Below are 19,899 nucleotides of genomic sequence, written 5' to 3'. Positions count from 1 at the left end.
CTCCTGTTCTCAGCTTGTTCTATCAGAGATTTCAGGGAGTCTCCTCTTAGACAAGATCTAGGATATTCTCTGGGTTGAACTGGGTTACCTTACTCCCAATGGGAGAGCTCCTTCACTCTGTATTGCCTAGTCTATATTCTCCTAGGTATACCTTCTCTGAGCTTCATCTCGCTATGATTTGGATAAATGGGTTTCCTTCAAATTCACTGTATGTGTTCATTGTAGAACTGGAATTTGGCAAGAAAAGGGTTAATCTCTGGATATAGAGCTTGGGGTCCTCCTTCCTCCCAATAATAATGACACAGTGATCAGAAGTGTGTGGGGGAGACAGAGACAGACACAAAGCCAGAGACAAAAAGATAGAGAAGTAGACACAGAGCCAGAAAAATAGAGAGAGAGAGAGGGAGAAAGATATAGATATATATAGAGAGAGAGACAGAGAGACAGAAATACACAGAGAGACAGAGGGAAGGAGACAGAGAGATACACATGCATAGAAACAGAAACAGTGACAGAAAGAAAGAGAAACAGATAAATATAGAAAGACACAGAGAGACAGATACATAGAGATATTCACACAGGGAGACAGAGAAACAGAGAGAAAAGAGACACACATTTACAGAGAACAAGTAAGTAGCTAGGGAGATCAGGAAAAGGCTCCGGTCAGAGGCAGCACAGGGTTGAAATTTGAAGGAAGCCAGAGGCAGGTGAAGGATAAGGGCATTGGAAGCTACCTGCAAAGACTTGGAAGTAAGAGATAGAAGGTGATAAATAGGAAATAGCTAACAGATCTTTTAATTGGAATTTAGAGTGAGCAAAGGGCAGTGAATTGAAGGAAGTGTGGAAAGGTCAGCAGGAGCCCAATTTTCCAAAACTCTGAGTGCCCAGGACCAAGGAATTTTGTATTTTATCCTTGAGGCAGTCAGGCTCTGTGAAAACTTTTGAGTGGAACCAGGGAGACCAATTAGGGTTCAATTAGGATTTTCCACGTAACAATCTTTCGCTGTTCTGAAGACAGACTTCATGTCCACTCTGAGTCTTCTCCAGAATAACTACATTCAGTTCCTACTCCTGCTAAAGCCCCTATTCATGGCCATCCTCCTTCCCCAATGTTCTCAGAAGCTAGAGTGGATGGAGGAGAGTGCTGAGGAGGTAAGTGTGATCTCTTTATTTCCAGATCCTTCCCAGGCACCTAGGAAAGGTTAGAAAGCTAATTATAAACCCAGCAAGTCAAGAAAGGTGTGAATTAGAGAAACCAATAGCCAGCTTGGTTGATGAGGGCTGCTAATCAATGAAGAGACAGGAACACTAGACACAAGCTCTCTGGCTGAGAAATAATGGCAGAGAGGTACATGGGATAAGATAGTCTCCTAAAAATTTCATTCAGTCCTGATTAAGAAATCCTAATAGCGCCCTTTTTAATAGTGCTGTAAATTTTACAAAGCACTTTTCCTGTGAGGGAGAGAGGGCAAAGAAGTATGTCATAAAAAGAAAGAACATTGAGCCTTTAGTAGCACACCTGAGTTAGAATCATAATAATCACTCACTATTGTGGTTACCCTGGGTAAGTCTATGAATCTTGACAAAGCTCAATTATGTTCCCTGGAAAGTGGAGTCAGTGGCCTTTGCCCTTCTCAACTTATAGGGCTGTAATGTAAAAAGGGCCTGGTGAAATAGGGACTTCTAATATCAAGTGTTTTTTCCCCATGACACTAGTAACTGAAGGGTTAAGGATTTTTGGCCCCCTTTTTGCAGAGGTCTCCACAAAGTCTTACATTTCACTGGATTGAAGAGCTGATTGTTCTCAAAGGTTTTGCAAACAGAATGCAGGTTCTCCAAGGAAGGAATGGGCCTTTGAGTAGTCTCAGCAAGTAGCAGCTCAAGTCTGTTTCCTGAGGGCAACCCATCTCAGTACAGAGAGGCTTGTCATATGCAGGCTGGCTTCTGCATCATGAATTCCTTGGTCACAGCTCCCCATGAAACAGAGAAAGCCACAAAACAGCCCTAACAGTCCTAAGTGCTATGCCCCTTCTGTTGTGTTCATTCATGGTAGTAGAAAAGGGGGATGGGGGGTGGCAAAATCATAGCTTTCATGTAATTTTTACAGTTTAACTTAGCTATTAGTACTCTAACTGAGAGGTCCTTGTCTCAAGATCAGCTAGAAAAATATTGCTCTTGATCTCATTATAAATGTAGCCAGGTGTAGTGTTGGAGATGTTTAGATTAGACCACAACTAGCTCCATGATGGCCTTGACCTTTGTGTAAACAACTACTCTTACCCAATTTCTCTCTTCAACAGGTCTTAAGGTGTGGCTTTCCCTTAGACAAGGGAGGGAGAAAGCAGAATTTGCCAGACATCTCTACTTTTGATGGAAGGTCTCTCTTAAATCTGCTCATTGTGGCTCAAACATTAATGTGGTTTGTTACAACCCACTTTTCTCCCCTTGTAATTAATTTTTTTTCCTGATTAGACATGTATATTAACTTTTTAAATACACATTTTTTAATGAATCTTATTGAGAGAGAAAAATCAGGACAAAAGGGAAAAAACAAAAGAGAGAAAACAAAATAAGAGGTGAACATAGCATGTGTTGATTTACATTCGATCTCCATAGTTCTCTTTCTGGATGCAGATGGCGTTTTCTCTCCAAAGTTTATTGGGATTGTCTTGCATCACTGAACCACTGAGAAGAACCAAGTCTTTCATAGTTAATCATTGCACATTCTTGCTGTTATTGAGTACAATGTATTCCTGAGTCTGCTTGTTTCATTTAGCATCAGTTCATGTAAATCTTTCCAGGCCATTCTAAAATTAGCTTGTTCATAATTTTTTGTAGAACAATAATATTCCATTACCTTCATATGACACAATTTATTTAGCTATCCCCCCAGTTGATGAGCATCTACTCATTTTCCAATTATTTGCTATCATAAAAAACTGCTATATTTTTGTACATGTGGGTCCTTTTCCCTCCTTTGTGATTTCATTGGGATACAGCCCCCAGTAGTGGTACTGGTGGGTCAAGGGGTATGCATAGTTTTATAGCCCTTTGGACACAGTTCCAATAAAACCCACTTATAATGTTCCAAAGACATATCAATTGTTAGTATCAATAAAATTCTCTCTCAGTTCAAATCCTCAAACAGGAAAGAGTCCTTGTGACTTAGACAGAAATTCTGAATAACTGTCCATTTATCTCTCACAGACCAATTATTTCTCTCTTTCTTTTTACCTTCCTTTTCAAAATAAAATGAAGTCATGCAATCAGGAGCAGTTAGGATTGCTCTTTGATCTATCTAGCTGTGGCACCTATTAAAACCTATTAAAGCAAGTATAAAATCTTTAATGAACAGAAAATCTCTGGATTAGGAATTTGTCCTCTCAGACAAAAGGGGAGTGGAGAAGAGGAAAGCAGCACTATGTGTAATTTTTTCTTGGTCAGAGAAAACGTTCTCTATTGATTGCGTAATACTCTGGTTATAATTCTGGTATCAACTGTTCTATATACCATGGAACATGAAGATGTTGGTGGTTTCAATGAAACCTTGTCAAATTCTTAAAAAAATTTTTTATTAAAGCTTTTTATTTACAAAACATATCTATAGGTAATTTTTCCAACATTTCCCTTGCAAATTTTTGTTGCAAATTTTCCCCTCCTTCCCCCCACCCACTCCCCTAGATGGCAGGTAGACACATACATGTTAAATATGTTAAAATACATGTTAAATCCAATATATGTATATGTATTTAAACAGTTATCTTGTTGTGCAAGATCAAGAAGGAAGAAAAAGAAAAACTAAGGAAAAAAATACAAGCAAATAACAACAAAGAAATAAGAATGCTATGTTGTATTCCACACTCTGTTCCCATGGTTCTGTCTCTGGATGTAGATGGCTTTCTTCATCACTGCACAAGTGGATCTGGTTTGAATCATATCAATATTGAAGAGAGCTGCGTCCATCAGAATTAATCGTCATATAGTCTGGTTGTTGCCGGGTATAATAATCTCCTGGTTTTGCTCATTTCACTCAACTTTAGTTGATGTAAGTCTCTCCAAGCCTCTCTGAAATCATCCTGTTGGTCATTTCTTATACAACAATAGTATTCCATAGCATTCATATACCATAATTTATTTGGCCATTTCCCAATTGATAGGCATCCACTCCGTTTCCAGTTTCTAATCACTACAAAAAGGGCTGCCACAAATATTTTTGCACATGTGAGTCTCTTTCCCTCCTTTAGGATCTCTTTGTATATAATCCCATAATCCCAGTAGAAATACTGCTGGGTCAAAGGGTATGCACAGTTTGATAACTTTTTGAGCATAGTTCCAAACTGCTCTCCAGAATGGTTGGATTTGTTCACATTTCCACCAACAATGTATCAGTGTCCCAGTTTTCCCACATCCGCTCCAACATTTTCCTGTCATTTTAGCAATCTGAGAGGTGTGTAGTGCTATTTCAGAGTTGTCTTAATTTACATTTCTTTGATCAATAGTGATTTGGAACACCTTTTCATGTGGCTTCAATTTCTTCATCTGAAAATTTTCTGTTCATATCCTTTGACCACTTATCAATTGGAGAATGGCTTGAACTGTCATAAATTTGGGTCAGTTCTCTATATATTTTAGAAATGAGGCCTTTATCAGATCCTTTGGATATAAAAATGTTTTCCCAGTTTATTGCTTCCCTTCTAATCTTCTCTGCAGTAGTTTTATTTTTACAAAATCTTTTTAACTTAATATAATCAAAATTATCTGTTTTATGATCAATAAAATTCTTTGGTCACAAATTACTTCCTCCTCCACAAATCTGAGAGGTAAACTATCCTATGTTCTTCTAATTTGTTTTATGGTATCATTTTTTATGTCTAAATCATGAACCCATTTTGACCTTATCTTGGTATACAGAGTTAGGTATGGGTCTAAGCCTACTTTTTGCCATACTAGTTTTCAATTTTCCCAGCAGTTTTTGTCAAATAGTGAATTCTTTTTTGAATTCTTTTTTTTTCCCTGAGGCTGGGGTTAAGTGACTTGCCCAGGGTCACATAGCCAGGAAGTGTTAAGTGTCTGAGGCCAGATTTGAACTCAGGACCTCCTGACTTCAGGGCTGGCACTCTATCCATTGCACCATCGAGCTGCCCCTAAATAGTGAATTCTTATCCCAAAAGGTGGGGGCTTTGGGTCTGTCAAATACTAGATTGTTATAGTCATTGGCTATTTTGTTCTGTGAACCTAACCTATTCCACTGATCAACTTCTCTATTTCTTAGCCAGTACCAAATGGTTTTGATGACCACTGCTTTATAATATAGTTTTAGATCTGGTACAGCTAGGCCACCTTCATTTGCTTTTCTCTTCATTAATTCTTTGAAATTCTTGACCTTTTGTTCTTCCAGATGAATTTTGTTGTTATTTTTCTAGTTCTGTAAGATAGTTTTTTGGGAGTCTGATTGGTATAGCACTAAATAAATAGATTGGTTTAGGGAGTATGTCATCTTTATTATATTTTCTCGACCTATCCATGAGCACTTGATATTTTTCCAATTACTTAGATATGACTTTATTTATGTGGAAAGTGTTACTATAGTTTCTGATTTTCCCTTGGCAGATAAATTCCCAAACATTTTTATATTGTCAATAGTTATTTTAAATGGAATTTCTCTTTGTATCTCTTGCTGTTGGATTTTGTTAGTGATGCATAAGAATGCTGATGATTTATGTGGATTTATTTTGTATCCTGCAACTTTGCTAAAGCTGTGGATTGTTTCTAATAGTTTTTTAGTTAATTCTCTGGGGAACTCTGTTAAATTCAATACCAGCCAAGGTCTTCCATCCTTTACACTTTCTTGTAGTATCCATTTTTTTCTGACTAACTTTATTTGTTGAATATATTTAAATGGAGTTGGCTTCTTTAACCCCAACAAAGGATCTTGGACACCCAAGTCTTCTGTAACTGCAATACTGTTACTGTTGGTGAGGGTGGCAGCTCTCTGGAGATAATCAGGTCACTGGCTTTTAAGAAACCTAGCAGAAAACATAAAAATGATATGATTTGCAATTAAACAATTCAATTGTGACTCATTCAGATGAGTTTTAGAAAATGAAAAATGAATAGTAGATTGAACAAAGGATATAAATACAAACCATAATAATTTTAAACAGTTTATTAGAGCTCATTTGTAAATCAATTACCATAACTAGGAGACAAAAAGAGCCTTAAAATTTCTGTCATCAGCAAACATTTGATTTACTTGTCAAATAGAGAGAAATGGTTGCCAAAGGAAACATGGTTTTAGAATATAAACTTAATTATAAAATGTTATAGAGAGGATAATAGGAGGTTGTGGGTAAATTTTCTCATAAAATGAAAGCAGTGGAAAGTAAAACTAATTCAAAGAAAGATTGCTAAGAAAATCCAATAAAGTCATCTGAGAGGATTTAAAAATAAAAATAGAAAGGCAACAAGCAGAATAAATATGGAAAAGATCTGTAGAGATTATAATCTTTTTTTAAGCATCGAGGCAATAGAATCATTATGCTTGGACTTTAACATTCCAGTTTCAGATGTGTTTCTAAAAAACAAACCAAAAAATGGGGAGATAGATTATCCAATGTATATGAAGAAGATCCATAATGGAAACAAAATAGTTTTGAATGTACTGAGTACTTAATTCATAGGACATTTAAAGGAGGGGAAAGTACCAAAGATGTGGGCAAAACCTCAGACCTCATTAAATACGGAACAAAAATATTAGTTATATGCCTAAACTTCTATTCTACAGAAAAAATTTTATAAGAATAATTTACCCCTGCATCAAGTACATTTTTGACAAGAGTATTAGTAAAGAACAGGATGACTTTCTTAAGTGTTATTCTGCAGAAAACCTTGTCTTCACTGTCAAGGAACTGAAGATGACCAGAAGAGCCCTTTTTACTAATTGTTGCTTATGAAAAAGTATTTAATTCTATAGGATAAAAAACACTTACTAAAAGTCTTTATGTGACATGTCAAAATTATTCCAAATTCTTGAAAGTTTTAATAACATAAATAATCTTGTTTGATGACTATTTGATCAGACACATTAACTGATACATAAAAAGAGAGATACTAAGTTTGCTAAAATTGTTTGGCACTGTGACAGAAAAGATGTAATAAAGAATCCAAATTAAAGAGAAACTCTCTGGGAAGGTATTTCAGATATTCCAGATGCCACCATACTAGTTGGATAAACTCCAGAATATTTGCAGAGCTTCTTGAAGTTATGCAACCAGTCTAAGAGTTTGGTTTGAATATCTATACAGGAAAGACCAAGTGGATGAAGAATGTCTTTTGTTTAGATGATGACATAAATTTGCATGCACATCCTATAGAGAATGCTTATCCATTAGTGACTGTGTTTATATATATATATATATATATATATATATATATATATATATATATATACATATATATATATATATATATATATGTATATCTACTTGTAGACATCTGATAAAGATAGAAGAAATGGACAAAGGGTTGTACCTAGAATTAAATAGAAGGAACTCTACTAAGTTTATGAAGATTTTGCCAAAATTTACCAGAAATTTAGGCCAATCTGTGGTCAAGAAGGTGAAAAGCTTTAAGGGTGGGAATCTTCTAATTTCCTCTATGATTCTTAATTACAATGAGATTTTTGAAGGAATTATCTAACTAATTGATCATCATTTATTCCCTTCAAATTGTTGAAATATATCTACCTCTCTCTTGCTTCCTGCATGCATTAAAAAGATTTTTCTTAATTCTAGTCTTTTCATCAAAAATGCTTTTACCTCTGTTTTTATTAAAGGTAGTTTCCTCACCCTCCATCTCTAATCCTCAGTTATACTTAGTTTTCAGGACAAGTTGTTCTTGCTTGTAAGCCTAGTTATTCTGTCCAAGGTTAGCTAACATCTGCTTTATATGATTCTTATGTATTTATAAACATAACAAGTCTCCCTTTTTAGAACTAAGCTCCTTGAAGGGTAGAGTCTGTTTAACTTTTTCCTTTGTAATCCCAACATTCAGTACAATGCATGGCATATAAGAGGTACCTAACAAATGCTTGTTGGTTAATTAAGTGATAGGATATAATACATTTTGAGTTTTTCTTTCTTTAAAATAGTTGCAATATGTCTTATGTAATTCTGTATATGTACTCAAACTCTTTCTTTTTCAGTATTTGCATAATTTTTTCTTCTATCTGGAATCTTGGGTTTTTTTTTTGAGGCTTCTTTCAGAAGATCTCAAGTGGATTCTTACCATTTTTACTTTGCTCTATAATTCTAGCATTTCTGGTGAATTTTCTTTTTGATTTCTTGAAACACTAAAATATTAGTTTTTTCTTGGCCTTACATTTTTAGGGCATAAAATGATTCTTAAATTATTTCTCTTTATTCTGTTTTCTAGATCAGCTGTTTTAGGTAGATACTTCACATTTTTCTAATTTTTCAGTTTTAAAGTTTGCTCTAATATTTCTTTTAAAAATAAATTTTTTATTCTGAATTTAATACCAAATAATTTTGAGCATTTCCATATACACAGTAGAAACAAAACAAAATGATTGAACTTGAAAATGGGAATTTCTATTATGTGTAAACTTTCCTTTGTTTTTAAATACATTAAAAAACACAACATATAATTTTTAAAGCTTTCCTACTTGTCTCTTCTATTCCTAATCTCCACTCTGAAAAACATAAAGTCCAAATCTTTGTAGCAAAAATGCATAGTCAAGCAAAATAAATTGCCACACTGTCTGAGTCCAAAAATATATATCTTATTTTGCTTCTTGAATACATTACTCCTGTTAGGAGGTGGGTAGCAAGCTTCATTACCTTTCATTTAGAATCATGGATGTCATTGATTTGGTTAGAACTCTTAAGTCTTTCAAATTCTATTCAATGGATTACTGTATAAATTATTTTCCTCGTTTTGCCCACTTTACTCTGTTCAAACCAGTCTTTCTAGATTTTTCTGAAACTGCCCCTTTTATAATCTTTTATAGCATAAGAGTATTCACTCACATTAAGATACATAACTTGTGCAGCTATTCCAATTCCCCAATTGGACCAGAAAAGTGTCCAATATATTCTGTGACTCTTCTCTCTCTCCCCTCTCCCAATGCATCCTTCCCCCTGAGCCTCTTCTTTTGGTATAATACTTGTCCTATTCTCCTTAGTCTTCAAAAGACTACAGTAGCTCTGCAGACCACATCTGCCTATTCTATTGAATTTAGTGAAGGCAAATTGGTATTCTCTCACTACCTTCCTGTTTTTAAATTTTAAAATTTTTATTTTAAATTTTTTTCACATTACGAGTGCCAAATTCTCTCCTTCTCTCCTTCCTCTTCTCTACCCACTGAGAAAGCAAATAATATGATATCAATTATATATGTGAAGTTATGTGAATGTATTTCCATATTAGCCACATCACAAAAAACCTCTCAAAAATGAGAAAAAATTTGTACTTGGAGTTCATCAGTTCTCTCTCTGGAGGGTAGATGGAATTGATCACTGTATTGATCAAAGTAACTAAACCTTTGACAGCTGATCATCATTACAACATTGCTCTTACTGTATACAATGATCTTTCACTTCTCATTTCACTTTGCATCAGTTCATATGGGTCTTATGTTTTTCTGAAACCACCCTTATTGTCATTTCTTATAGCATGATAGTACTCCGTCACAATCACATACCACAACTTGTTCAGTCATCCCCTCAACTGAGGAGCATCCCCTCAATTTTCAAGTCTTTGATACCACAAAAAGAGCTTCTATAAATATTTTTGCACATATAGATTCTTTTCCTTTGATTTCTCTGCAGTACGTATCTAGTAATGGTATCGCTAGATCAAAGGGTATGCACAGTTTTATAGTCCTTTGGACATAGTTCCAAATTCTTTTTCAGAATGGTTGAATCAGTTCACAACATTACCTGTAATTCATTAATGTACCCATTTGCCCTCATTCTCTCCAACATTTGCCATTTCTGATAGATGTGAAGAGCTATCTCAGAGTTAGTTTGATTTGCAATAGTGATTTAAAGCATTTTTTTCAGTCTACAAGTAGCTTTGATTTCATCTTCTGAAAAGTTCCTGTTCACATTCTTTAGCCATTTGTCAATTAGGGAATGGCTTTAAAAAAAATAAATTTGATGCAGTTCTTTCTATCTATGAGAAATTTGGGCTTTATCAGAAAAGAAATTTGCTATAAGGTTTTTAAAATTTACTTCCCTCTCTAAGGTACCACTTAGCAAAATGTAGTTTCCTTCATTTTCTCTTTTAATTAGATCTATATTTGCTTTTACTTTGTCAAAGATCATAATTGCCACCCTTGCTTTTTTTAAACTTCAGCTAAAACATAATGGATTTTATTCTAGTCCTTTGTTTTAACTTTGTGTGTATCTTTCTGTTTCAAGTATGTCTTTTATACACAACATATTGTTGGATTCTGGTTTCTAATCTATTTAGCCATCTGCTTTTGTTTTATGGGTGAGCTCAATCCATTCACTTACACAGTTATTACTAACTGTATTTTTTTCTATTCTATTTTCTTCTGTCTTTGTCTCTCTCTTTATCTCTTTGACTCTGCCTTTGTTTCTGTCTCTCTCTCTATGTGTCTCTCTTTCCCTCTACCTCCTTCTTCTGTCCCTCCTTGAAGGGTCTGTTTTGCTTCTGACCACTGCTTCTCTTAATTTGCCTCCCACCTTTATCATCTTTCCCTCCCCCATATCTCTTGATGTCTTCCCCTTATATTTGCCTATTGTGTAAGATAGATTTCTGTACCCAACTGAATATAAAGACATATTCTTCCCTCGCTGAACCAATTCCAGTAAGAGTGAGCATTGCCCATTACTCCCCCTGCCATTTCCCCACTCCTGTAAAAGCTTTTCTTTGCAAGCCTCTTTTATGTGAGAAAATTTCCTATTCTACCTCTCTCACCTTCTCCCAGTGCATCCCTCTTTCTCATTTCTTCATTTTTTTATTTAGAGATTATCCCAACATAATTAACACACATTAATCCCCTCCATCTCAGTGCCCCAATAATGATAAAGTTCTTAGGAGTTACATGTATCATCTTTCCAAATAGGAATGTCAACACTTTATTGAGTCTCTTTGATTACACTTTCATGTTTACTGATTTATGCTTCTCTTGAGTCTTGTGTCTGAATATCAAATTTTCTATTCAGCTGTGGAATTTTCATCAGGAATGACTGAAAGTCCTCCATTTTATTAAATATTCATTTTTCCACTGAAGGATTATACTAAATTTTGCTGGGTAGATTATTCTTGGTTGTAGTCCTAGCTCCTTTGCCTTCCAAATATATTTCAAGCAGGGGCAGCTAGGTGGCGCAGTGGGTAGAGCACCAGCCCTGAAGTCAGGAGGATCTGAGTTCAAATTTTGCCTCAGACACTTAATACTTCCTAGCTGTGTGACCCTGGGCAAGTCACTTATCCCCAATTGCCTCAGCAAATATATATATATATATATATATATATATATATATATATATATATATATATATATATATATATATATAGGAGTGAAACCTGCTTAATCTTGTGTGATACTGTGATCCCACAATATTTGAATTGTTTCTTTCTGGCAGCTTGCAATATTTTCTCCTTGACCTAGCAGCTCTGGATTTTGGATATAATATTCCTTAGAATTTTCATTTTGAAACTCTTTCAAAATCTTTTTTACCTTCTGGATCTAAGTTATTGGGATAGCTTTCCTTTTGATTTTTTAAAAAAATTTACTTTATTTAAAAAAACAGAATAAGAAAAACAGAAAATACTCAATAAAATAAAACAAAACAAAAAGAGAACATTGTGCTGCCCAGCAGAACATTAGAGAGGATTCAAAATATGTATCAACAAATTATCAGATCAAGAAAGTATATATATTAGTAAAATAAATTATATTCATGGATGTCCATTTTTTCTTGTAAATTGTTCTTTTGTTCTTTGCTGCATATGTTATTTACTTTATTCTTTTCTCTCCTTTTATCCTCCCCCACTCCCAAGTAAGCTATAGTTAAGCAAAAATATATTTATGTATGCATAGGTAGATATGCATACATACACTCCCCCCCCCACATATATCTTTGCTATCCCTGCTGACTGATTTAATTCTGCTCTTAACTTGCCTTGCTTTTACTTAACCTCCCCTATTTGGGATCCTGCCTTTGTTTTTTTTCTCCCTACCTTTGCTTTTCTATCCACTCATCCCTCCCCTCTTAGTTTTAAGTAGATTTGGAGGTATATATGGTATATATGTAGTATTGCCTATCAAACCCATTACCAATGTGAATAGGTTTTTAGCTCTATGAGCCCTCTTCCTCTATTCTTCTCTGCACCTCATTTGTATAACATTATTATTATTTTTACCTTAACTGCCAATGCTTCTGCCCCCCGCCCCCCTTAGGCTGGGGTTAAGTGACTTGCCCAGGGTCACACAGCTAGTAAGTGTTAAGTGTCTAAAATCAGATTTGAACTCAGGTCCTCCTGAATTCAGGGCTGGTGCTCTATCCACTGCGCCACCTAGCTGCCCTGCCTAGCTGCTCCGCCAATGTTTCTTTTGAATTAACTTATTGTTGATGTGACTATTAAACATATTTAAATAATTTGTCTATATTGAGTTCCCTGAAATTGATCTTTGATATCAGCTCTTATGTATTAAATTTTCTATTAAGTCCAGATTTATTTGATAGAAAGTCTTAAAACTCTGCAAAGTTGTTGAATGTCCATTTTTTCTAATTCAATATTATAGATACTTTTGCTGGATATGACATTTTTGGCCTCAGCCTAGCTCTTTTGATTGTTAGTAAGTATGATTCCAGGACCTTTATTGTCTTTTATTGTAGCTGCTGATAAGCCCTGTACAATTCTAATTGTGGCTCCAGCATACTTGATTTTTTTTTTCTTGTTTTATTGCTAAATTTTCTCTTTGATCTGGGGTTTTTGAAATTTGGCAATAATATTCCTGTGTGTTTTCCACAAAGGATCTCTTTCAGGTGGTGATAAATGGATTTTTTCTATTTTTCTTTCTCCTCATTTTCTATGACTCCAGTCCAATTTTCTTGAATTATTTCCTGCATTATTTGTCAAGGTTCTCTCTATTTTTTTTTTTTTTTGGTCACAAGTTTCAGGAAGTTCAATTATTATATTTTCTCTTCTTGATCTGTTCTCCAGATCTGTTGTTTTTCTTATAAAATATTTCATATTTTGTTCTATTTCTCATTCTTTATGATCTGTTTTGTTATTTCTTGGTCTCTCATAGCTTCACTGGCTTCCCTTTGCTTGTTTCTAATTTTCAAAGAATTATTTTCATCTTTGAGACTATATTCTTTTCTAGTTGGTCTTTCTCTCTTTCTCTCTCTCTCTCTCTTTCTCTCTCTCTTTTTTCTTCTTCTTCTTCTTCTTCTTCTTCTTCTTCTTCTTCTTCTTCTTCTTCTTCTTCTTCTTCTTCTTCTTCTTCTTCTTTTTATAAGAGGTGTTAATGCAATATAATAATGTAAGCACCTCTAATCATGGGATGGGGGAATGGTGCCTCAAGTTTCCCTTCAGCTCTTCACTCTGACCAGGAACTCCAATCCAAAAGTTCCATCCTTCTGCAAGTTCCCATAGCTATTATCATCATTCCTCCTCCCCCCCACTCCCTGCCTTCACACTCCAAGAGCTGGTTCCCTCTGGCCTAGAGTCATGTCTCTGCAACAAAGCTGGATCTGGTGATCCTAATCAGCCAAAGTTCCCCTAGTCTTCCGAAACTCAGATCCTGACTCCACAAATAGTCAGAGAAGTGAAAATTCTGTGGTTCTGGTTGAAGCCCCAGTCACACCCAGCTAGTCTGAGGGGTTCCCACTTGGTGTTTCTGAGGAGCTAGCTGGGGAGGAGTTTGCATTTCATACAGGTTAATCTGGGGCTGGGATCTTTCTTCAGATCTTGTTGGGTTTTACCAATAGGACCACTGTTCTGACTCAAATCTTGATTTTTCACCAGTCTACGTTTGTGATGAGACTCAAATTTGTCCTATTTTTGAGAGAAATCTGGAGAGCTTGAAATTTATCAACCTATTCTGCCATCTTCCCAGAATCCTGCTTTTCTTTATAATTTATTGAATTATATCTAAACTTTTTTTTTAACCATGGCTTTCAGGTCGTCTAATCATTCTTAAATTATCTCTCCTCAATCTAATTTCCAGGTCATTTGTTTTTCAAATGAAATATTTCATGTTTGTTTTATTTTTTATTTTTGACTTTTAAAAATTGTTTCTTGATTTCTTATTGAGTCATTAGCTTCCATTTGCCCAATTCTGATTTTTAAGGTGTTATTTTCTTTGGCATTTTTGGTGCCTCTTTTTACCAAGCTGTTAATTCTCTTTTCATAATTTTCTTGCATCACTCTTCTTTTTTCTTTCACAAGTTTTCTACTATTTTTCTTTCTTTCTTCTAGAAAACACTGTTGAACCATATACCAAGATAAGGTCGAAAAAGATTCATGATCTAGACATAAAGAATGATATTATAAACAAATTAAAAGATCATAGGAGAGTTTACCTCTCAGATCTGGGGAGAAGGAAGGAATTTGTGACCAAAGAAGAATTGGAGACTTTATTGATCACAAAATAAATGGTTTTGATTTTATCAAGTTTAAAAAGTTTCTGTACAAACAAAAACTAATGAGGACAAGATTAGAAGGGAAGCAATAAATTGGGAAAACATTATTACATTCAAAGGTTCTGATAAAGGCCTTATTTCTAAAATATATAAAGAATTGACTCAACTTTATAAGAATTCAAACCATTTTCCAATTGATAAATGGTCAAAGTATATGAATAGACAATTTTCATATGAAGAAACTGAAACGATTTCTAATCATATAAAAAGGTGCTCTAAACCACAATTGATTGGACAAATGCAAATTAAGATCACTCTGAGATACCACTACCCACCTCTCAGATTGACTAAAATGACAGGGAAAGATAATACGGAATGTTGGAGGGGATGTGGTAAAACTGGGACACTAATTCATTATTGGTGGAACTGTGAACAGATCCAACCTTTCTGGAAAACAATTTGTAATTATGTCCACAGAGTTATCAAACTGTGTCTACCTTTGACCCAGCACTGTCTCTACTGGGGTTGTATCCCAAAGAGATCTTAAAGGAGGGAAAGGGACCCTCATCTGTAAAAATGTTTGTGGTAGCTCTTTTTGTAGAAACTGGAAACTGAGTGGATGCCCATTGATTAGAGAATGGTTGGGGTAAATTGTGGTATATGAATGTTATAGAATATTATTGTTCTGTAAGAAATGACCAGCAAGATAATTTCAGAGAGGCCTGAAGAGATTTACATGAACTGATGCTGAGGGAAATAAGCAGGACCAGGAGATCATTGTATGTGGCAAAAAGAAGGTTATACAGTGATCAATTCTGACTGACATGGTTCTCTTCAACAATGAGATGATTCAGACCAGTTCCAATTGTTTAGTGATGAAGAGAGCCATCTCACCCAGAGAGAGAACTATGGGAATTGAGTGTGATTCACAACATAGTATTCTCATTTTTTTTGTTGTTTGCTTACATTTTATTTTGATTCTCTTTTTTTCTGGTTTGATTTGACTTTTCTGATGTGGCAAGATAATTGTATAAATATATACATATATTGGATTTAACATATATTTCTACCATGTTTAACACATATTGGACTACTTGCCATCTGGAGGAGGGGAGGGGAAAGAGGGGAAAATTGGAACACAAGATTCTGCAAGGGCTAGTGCTGAAGAATTGTCCACACATATGTTTTGAAAAATAAAAGCTTTAATAAAAAAAGAAAGAAAATATTGTTGAACTTGGGTCCAATTTTTTTTTGAGGCTTTGGTTGTAGCTCTTTTCACTTATTGACTATTGTCTTCTTAATTTATATCTTGTTTTTCCCTACCACCATAATAGCCTTTTCTGATTGTGTTTTTTTTCCCTGGTTGTTTGCTCATTCCACCCCCCCTCCCATCCTATTTCTTGATTTTGAACTTTATGTTAAAGTTGAGTTCTGCTCACTTTGGGGTGGAGATACAATGCTGGTATTTTCAGAGCTAGTTCTGGGGGTCTGCAAATTTTCAGTGCTACCTAGATGACTCCAAAATTTGATTTGAAGAATTATTTTAAAATTGTTTGTAGGTAAATTCTAGGTTGCTGCCTATATTCTGCCACCTTGACTCTACCTATCTTCCTGCTTATCTGATATATCTAATTCTTCTTAGCCAACTTCCCCTCCTCTCTGTCCCTTCTTTAGATTTAAAAGTCATTTTCCTTGGCAGAAAACATAAGTAAAATACAAGTTTGAGTTTTCTTAACTTTCCATTATTATTGTCCTATTCATATAAAAAATGATCTTATCCCATTTTTTATCCCTGCCTTTCCTTTAATAATTCTAAAAACCACAAAAAAACAAAACAAAACATCCATTCCCTTTTGGTTTCCCTAGTTTTCCTCACCAGCCTCCGCTCATTTTAAGCTTTGGCTTTCCAGACACTATTTTATAGAGCCATAAAAGGAATTTGTATTCATCTTGTTACCTGACCTTGTTTCTGTCTCCTGAATGTCTTTAAAATAACGTTAATTAATGAATTTCCTGTGTAATCACAGTATTTTTTTTTCTTCATGTAATTTCTGTTTGCCCCTAATTATCGGGATTGTTTTTCTTTGTGCTTTTAGAATGTCACTTTTGAGAAATACTGACATTTCTCAGCTAAAACTCCACCTTCTACAAGAAACCCTTTCTAATCTCTTTTAATATTAGTTATCTCTTTTGTTGATCATCACCAATTTATTATATCTTTATACACAATTATTTTCATGTTGTCTTTGACCTGAGTTTAAATCATCTCAGTTCCCTCCTTCCCTCCCTCCCTCCCTTCCTCCCTTCCTCCCTCCCTTCTTCCCTTCCTCCCTTCCTTCTTTCCTTCCTCCCTCCCATCCTCCTTCCCTCCTTCCCTCCTTCCCTCCCTCCCTCCCTTTCTTCCTTCCTTCCTTCCTTCCTTCCTTCCTTCCTTCCTTCCTTCCTTCCTTCCTTCCTTCCTTCCTTCCTTCCTTCCTTCCTTCCTTCCTTCCTTCCTTCCTTCCTTCCTTCCTTCCTTCCTGACTCTTTGAACTCTATCCTTCTCAGTCTTGGTCTCCACTCCTCAAAGACATGTGACTCCCCAATCTGTCTAGCCCACGCCTTGGCACCTTCTCTCCCATTCTAGCCTGCTGACCTTTATTAGATGCTCTACCTAAGTGGATGCTAATCCCCCCTTCTGCCTTTGTAAAGACTTGAAATCTATATTCCAAATTCAGTCAGTTCAGGGAGTGGCCTTTGTTTAACAAGGTTTCTGTTGTTCTCTCTTCATTACTCAGTTCTTTCTTTTGAAATCAAGCTAAAAGCAGCGTTCTTTCAGGGACAATAATCTCTCCTAAAGAGGGAAAGGCAGTGGGACTGGGTGCTCAGGCTGGACTCAACTTTGTGCAGTGACCTTCAGATTTATTCTTTTCATTCTTCCTTGTCAGAGAAGCTGACATTGCCCAGATCTCAAGAACCATTTACCACAGGGGAGGGACGCAGGGCTGGGGCCCACAGATAGGCCGGTGAGTGAGAGAGCTACAGAACTTCAGGAACCTCTGGGTTGGTCCATTGTTCTGTAAGTGAGAGTGCTATTGGGCTTGATTTCTGCCCTCTGCTCCCACCCACCCCGTGCCATTCCATCTACCCCCCCCCAATATGCTAGGTTAGAAGATGGGAGCCAGCTTTGGCATTCTGGGCTTTGAAAGGTCTGTGGGATTCGAGGAGGTCCTGATGTGGGGGGCCTGTGGGCATGAAATGGTGGGCACAGATTCCAATGGCATATCTTGTGATTGCCCATGAATCCCAATAGGAGAATGGGGAGAGGAGAAAATTCAAGAAGAGTGATCCATTCTCAGGAGGATCTGGGATGCTCCATTTCTTCCTCCTGGCCCCTCTCCTGACCTCCGACCCCTTCAGCTCTTCCACTACCACCCCTCCCTCTCCCTGCTGGGCCATGCCTGGCCTGGCCACCCCCAATGGCAAACAGAGGCGGAGATAATGATTTCCTGCAGTGGACTCCTGACCTGTGGTGGCCCTGTGTGAAAGCGCCTCAGGGCCCTGCCCTGGAGGTCACAAGAGGTCACTCTGTCAATGGCCAGGCTTAGGGGTCGAGTTTAGGGGCAGAGGGGAAGTCAGGAATTAAAGGGCACAGCTGAAGGGGGCTTTTCAAGAACCCCCCCCCCATCTCTTCCCAAGGACAGAACCTCACATTTCCATACTGGCACTTAGCTCTGATAGCATTACTCGCCTGCTCTAGAACACGGTTATTACCTCCTACCTCCTGTTCCAACTCTTCTCCCTGGCATTCAAGCCTTCTACAACTCATGCTCTTCTCTCCAGTCTTTTTTTTTAATTTATTTTTTTATTTTATAATTATAACTTTTTTTTTTTGACAGTACATATGCATGGGAAATTTTTTACAACATTATCCCTTGCACTTACTTCTGTTCAGATTTTTTCCCTTCCTCCCCCAACCCCCTCCCCCAGATGGCAGGCAGTCTTATACATGTTAAATATATTACAATATATTCTAGATACAATATATGTGTGTAGAACCGAATTTCTTGTTGCACAGGAAGAATTGGATTCAGAAGGTAAAAATAACAGTTTACACTCGTTTCCCAGTGTTCCTTTTCTGGATATAGCTGATTCTGTCCATTCTTCTCTCCAGTCTTATAATTATGTTATGTTATTTTATATCATCTTTACTTAAAAAGTAAACATTTAAAAAATCTACTAAGAGAAATTTTGGATCTCAAAAATATTTTTAAATGAATAGTAAAAATTGTCTTTACACGAAACGGGGGGGGGGGAAATACAATATTATTTGAAAAACAAAAACTCCTTCTATATCCCAGACACTGTGCTAGGCAATGGAGATTCAAAGATAAAAAAAGAAACAGTTCCTGGCTTCAGAGGGTTTATATTCTTTTGGAAATAATATATATTTATATTAATACATACAAAGCATATAAAAATAAACACAAGAGAATTGTGGAGGAAGGCAGGACTAGCCTTGGGTGGCCATTATCCCTCATTTTACAGATGATAAAAATGGAAACTTATAAACTCCCATTTACCCAGAAAGAGCTTCAGTCTTTTTCAGGGATGTTCTCATAAGGTCCTTAGCACAGCTGAGTGAAATGGGGGCTACGGTGTCCCAGCTGGTTGCATGTGTTCATGGCTCCCAAGTCCATTATGCCTCGATGGATATCCCAATGTCTGACAGCTAATAGGAGCCAGGATTTGAATCTAGTTCTCCTGCTCTAGTTCTACATTTTAGCCTCATTGGGCAGGTGTTGAGGAAGGATTTGGAGTCGGGCTGCTTGCATACATGTCCCAGCTGTGTGCTATTGGGCAGATCCCTTTCCTCTCTCTGAGGAGTTTCCTTCTCTGTAAAAATTAGCTGGTTGGATAACATGATAAGACTGGGATCCTTAAGTTTTTTGGTGTTGTGGATCTCTTTGACAGCCTAGTGAAAAATAATGTCATTAAATGCATAAAATAAAATAGACAGGATTACAAAAGAAATCAATTCTATTTAAGTACAGTCATCAAAACACCATAAAACGATTTTGAGGACCTCTATTTATGAGTCTCTGTTCTAATTTCTCTTCTATTTCCAAACCCTAGACCTAAATATTCATTATCCATCCTATCTCTATGCTTTATTTGCCAGCACTAAAAATATTTAGATGAACTTTAACACACCCACTCATTTCTGTACCTGCCTTGAATAGAATAGGTTTTTTTCCTCTTTCCAACAATACATAAA

This window comes from Sminthopsis crassicaudata, chromosome 4 (assembly GCF_048593235.1).
Source record: "Sminthopsis crassicaudata isolate SCR6 chromosome 4, ASM4859323v1, whole genome shotgun sequence".
NCBI lineage: Eukaryota > Metazoa > Chordata > Mammalia > Dasyuromorphia > Dasyuridae > Sminthopsis > Sminthopsis crassicaudata.
This window is presented reverse-complemented; position numbering follows the sequence as displayed.